The 5,423-nt window shown below is 43.7% G+C and overlaps 1 pseudogene; it reads left to right on the forward strand.

Moving 5' to 3' along the window:
- The window catches only part of LOC119282226, a 48,203-nt pseudogene extending 43,333 nt beyond the window's left edge, over nt 1-4,870 (forward strand).
- The last annotated feature ends 553 nt before the right edge of the window (nt 4,871-5,423 follow it).

Here is a 5,423-nt window from a genome sequence, read left to right on the forward strand (position 1 = left end):
GAAGCCGGAATAGCAAGATCCTCAAAATGCGGCCTCAAGAACCTGAAGAGGAGTCCATGTGATTGATCGCTTCTGCATTAGTAGTGTTGTGCAAGAAATACTGCCATTAAAGACTGCACGTTCACGTGGCCATTGCACTGCATGCGCTGGCTCCATAGATCTCGTTCAGTCTCAAGAGCACATTTGATCTGAAAATGCACCTGCTGTCCAGTCTGCTTCGACCGTACCCACAAGCATTTGCATTCTCAAGCTCAGGAAACAATAACTTTGATTTCAATCTACTGGTATGAACACAATTGCATTAACAATTCGCTCTTGCACATGTGTTGGTGAGTTGGTCTGATGTATGGTGAGAGAAACAAAATTTGAACGGGAAAGCTAGCTTTTAGTCCAAATTCCCAATATCACTAGGTATTCATGGGTGTTTGTTCCTACTCTTCTCAGATTTTGAATGTATCATGGAGAATTGCAGATGCACTGAATTCAGATATCAGTGCAAGCTAAAAAACAGGGGATAAAATCATTGTGCCATGTTCCAGATCAGAAACTGAGAGAAGAGGGAGATGAGTCATCAGCAAATACGTATAGCTGCAAGAAAATCTGTTTTTGTTGCTGACTGCACAATCTCCTGAACTATACATCTCTGAAAATATGTTACTCTTGCTCTTGAAAGTTTAGAGCTTCTCTAGTGTTGTTTTATAAGTACATGTCCTGCTCACTTGGTTGTGCGGCATATATGTGTAAGTAAGAATGCAAACTGAACCATAATATCAGGCTTAGAGATGCACGTCATTGATAACAATGATCACAATTGTGCAGCATATGTGCAAGTTTGGTCACTGACTATAACAAATTGTTGGAAATACAGACCACTATGTGCATTCAGCAAAAACTCTGTACACTAGCACATGCCTCTGACTGAGGAATAACTTCAACTTCTGCAAAAAAAAAAATTGAAAAAGGAGGAAGACCCCCAGCCTCTGCATCATAATGATGCATGCGGCCATTTTATTAACACGAAATAAAGTGTAGCCAAGTCTGCAATCCAGTACAACTCGCAAAAGGAGCAAACAAACTAAATGAAAAACTGAAAAAAAAACATCAAGCCACGACCGGCAGATCATAGGATCCAGTAACTAAACATCATCTAGTCGATTAGAGCTAACTTCAACTTCTGCATTTTTTTTAGAAAAGGAGGAGACCCCCGGCCTCTGCATCTGGACGGTGCATACTGCCACTTTATTAATTATTCTCACAAGACCTTACAAAGTAATACAACAATAACACTAAAGCCGCCGTCTAAGCAACAAACTGTCGTTACACCTATCCAATTGATGAAGGGGCACAGATAGCCTGGGTTTAATACCAAATAGATATAGCAGCCAAACCTAACATCTAAGACCTGAGGTCCCATCCAGGACGCCTACCGGGCATGGGTCTCACCGGTCCGGCGTGCACTCAGAGGCCGCCGCCGTCAACTGCTACCGCTCCATTTTTTGAACTGTACTGATGCATCAACCTTGCTCGGTCCAGCTACCGTCGACGCCACCACGGTGTCCAATGGCACCTCCTCCCTGTGTGCAAACAGCTGAGCACGTCGCGGTCGCCACTGATACACCTCAGCACCAATGCTGCCAAGTACCACCAGCCAACACAGCTTGAAGTCTTTGGAAGATATGTCGTGCGTAGCACCTGCCGACCAGGCATGACAAGGCGTAGCACCTGTCGATCGGGCATGACTTGACATCTCCACCGAAGTTCCGTGCAAGACGAAGCCGCTCCATGATACGTCTTCAACCTATCTATAATTTTTGATTGTTCCATGCTATTATATTACCCGTTTTGGATGTTTATGGACTTTACTTTACACATTTATATCATTTTTGGGACAAACCTACTAACAGGAGGCCCAGCCCGTATTGCTGTTTTTTTGCCTATTTCAGTATTTTGAAGAAAAGGAATATCAAACGGAGTCCAAACGCAATGAAACCTTTGGGAGCGTGATTTTTGAAACAAACGTGATCCAGAGGACTTGGAGTGCAAGTCAAGAAGCAATCAAGGAAGCCACGAGGGTGGAGGGCGCCCCCCCTACTGGGCGCGCCCCCTATCTCGTGGGCCCCTCGAGCATCCACCGACCTACTTCTTTCTCCTATATATACCCACATACCCTGAGAACATTAGGGGCGACCACAAAAAATTATTTCCATCACCGTAACCTTCTGTATTCGTGAGATCCCATCTTGGAGCCTGATACGTCTCCGTCGTATCTATAATTTTTGATTGTTCCATGCCAATATTCTACAACTTTCATATACTTTTGGCAACTTTTTATATTATTTTTGGGACTAACATATTGATCCAGTGCCCAATGCCAGTTCCTGTCTATTGCATGTTTTATGTTTCGCAGGAAACCCATATCAAACGGAATCCAAACGGGATAAAAACGGATGGAGAAATATTTGGGATTTTCTGAAGGAAGAATCAACGCGAAACGGTGTCCGGGGTGGCCACGAGACAGGGGGGCGCGCCCTCCCCCCTGGGCGCGCCCTGGACTCTCGTGGGCCACCCGTAAGGCGGTTGATGCCCTTCTTTTGCCGCAAGAAAGCAAATTTTACGAGAAAAATCTAGGCGAAATATTCACCCCAATCGGAGTTACGGATCTCCGGATATTTAAGAAACGGTGAAGGGGTAGAATCTGAGAACGCAGATAGAGAGATAGATCCAATCTCGGAGGGGCTCTCACCCCTCCCACACCATGGGAGCCAAGGACCATAGGGGAAACCCTTCTCCCATCTAGGGAGAAGGTCAAGGAAGAAGAAAAAGAAGGGGGGGGGGGGCTCTCTCCCCCTTGCTTTCGGTGGCGCCGGAACGCCGCCGGGGGCCATCATCATCACCGCGATCTTCACCAACACCGTTGTCATCTTCACCAACATCTCCATCACCTTCCCCCATCTATATCCAGCGGTCCACTCTCCCGCAACCCGCTGTACCCTCTACTTGAACATGGTGCTTTATGCTTCATATTATTATCCAATGATGTGTTGCCATCCTATGATGTCTGAGTAGATTTTTGTTGTCCTATCGGTGATTGATGAATTGCTATGATTGGTTTGAGTTGCATGTTTTATTATTGGTGCTGTCCTATGGTGCCCACCGTGTCGCGCAAGCGTGAGGGATTCCCGCTGTAGGGTGTTGCAATGCGTTCATGATTCGCTTATAGTGGGTTGCATGAGTGACTGAAACACAAACCCGAGTAAGGGGATTGTTGCGTATGGGATAAAGGGGACTTGATACTTTAATGCTATGATTGGGTTTTACCTTAATGAATCTTTAGTATTTGCGGATGCTTGCTAGAGTTCCAATCATAAGTGCATATGATCCAAGTAGAGAAAGTATGTTAGCTTATGCCTCTCCCTCAAATAGAATTGCAATAGTGATTACCGGTCTAGTAACGTAGTCAATTGCTTAGGAACAATTCCACAACTCCTACCACCACTTTTCCACACTCGCTATATTTACTTTATTGCATCTTTATCTAAACAGCCCTTACTTTTTATTTACGTGTTCTTTATTATCTTGCAAACCTATCCTACCACACCTACAAAGTACCTCTAGTTCCATACTTGTTCTAGGTAAAGCGAACGTCAAGCGTGCGTAGAGTCGTATCAGTGGCCGATAGGACTTGAGAGAGTATTTGTTCTACCTTTAGCTCCTCGTTGGGTTCGATACTCTTACTTATCGAAAGAGGCTACAACTATCCCGTATACTTGCGGGTTATCAAAGCCTTCGCCGGTGCTCCGCCGGAGGGGGAATCAACTACGGAGGGCTTCTACATCAACACCATAGCCTCTCTGATGAGTTGTGAGTAGTTTACCACAGACCTTCGGGTCCATAGTTATTATCTAGATGGCTTCTTCTCTCTCTTTGAATCTCAATACCATGTTCTCCTTGATCTTCTTGGAGATCTATTTGATGTAACTCTTTTTGCGGTGTGTTTGCCGAGATTCGATGAATTGTGGGTTTATGATCAAGTTTATCTATGAGAAATATTTAAAGCTCTTCTGAATTCTTTTATGTGTGATTAAGTTATCTTTGCAAGTCTCTTCGAATTATCAGTTTGGTTTGGCCTACTAGATTGATCTTTCTTGCAATTGGAGAAGTGCTTAGCTTTGGGTTCAATCTTGCAGTGTCCTTTCCCAGTGACAACAGGGGCAACAAGGCACGTATTGTATTGTTGCCATCGAGGATAAAAAGATGAGGTTTATATCATATTGCATGAGTTTATCCCTCTACATCATGTCATCTTTCTTAATGCGTTACTCTGTTCTTTATGAACTTAATACTCTAGATGCATGCTGGATAGCGGTCGATGTGTGGAGTAATAGTAGTAGATGCAGGCAGGAGTCGGTCTATTTGTCACGGACGTGATGCCTATATACATGATCATGCCTAGATAATCTCATAATTATTCGCTTTTCTATCAATTGCTCTTCAGTAATTTGTTCACCCACCGTAATACTTATGCTATCTTGAGAGAAGCCACTAGTGAAACCTATGGCCCCCGGATCTATCTTTTATCATATAAGCTTTCAATCTACTTTTATTTGCATCTTTACGTTTCCAATCTATATTATAAAATACCAAAAATATATTTATCTTATCATATTATATCTATCAGATCTCACTTTCGTAAGTGGCCGTGAAGGGATTGACAACCCCTTTATTGCGTTGGTTGCGAGTTCTTGTTTGTTTGTGTAGGTGCGTGGGACTTTTGAGGAGCCTCCTACTGGATTGATTCCTTGGTTCTCAAAAACTGAGGGAAATACTTACGCTACTATTGCTGCATCACCCTTTCCTCTTCAAGGAAAACCAACGCAAGCTCAAGACGTAGCACTCCACCTCCAGCCTCTTTGAACGGGAGCACCCCAGGAAGACACGGCGAAGAGTTGAGTACCACAATCACCATGAGAGCCGGACCCAGCCGACCGCCATGGTGAAGACTCTCGTTTGCCATTTGCCTCTCATTTTCCTCTCCCCCACATCAACCTTGCCGTTTTATTTGCCCTCTCTTTCCCAATCTCCTCTCTCTTTCGCTTGCCCTTTTTGCTTGCTTATGTGTTGGATTACTTGTCGCGATGGCGCAAGATAATACCAAATTGTGTGATTTCTCCAATACCAATAATAATGATTTCCTTAGTACTCTGATTGCTCCTCTTAATGATGTTGAGTCTTGTGAAATCAATACAGCTTTGCTGAATCTTGTTATGAAAGATCAATTCTCCGGTCTTCCTGGTGAAGATGTCGCTACCCAGCTAAACAACTTTGTTGATTTGTGTGAGATGCAAAATAAGAAAGATACGGATAGTGATATTGTTAAATTGAAGTTATTTCCGTTTTCACTTAGAGATCGTGCTACAGTTTTG

Source organism: Triticum dicoccoides, chromosome 3B (assembly GCF_002162155.2).
Source record: "Triticum dicoccoides isolate Atlit2015 ecotype Zavitan chromosome 3B, WEW_v2.0, whole genome shotgun sequence".
Classification (NCBI taxonomy): Eukaryota; Viridiplantae; Streptophyta; class Magnoliopsida; order Poales; family Poaceae; genus Triticum; species Triticum dicoccoides.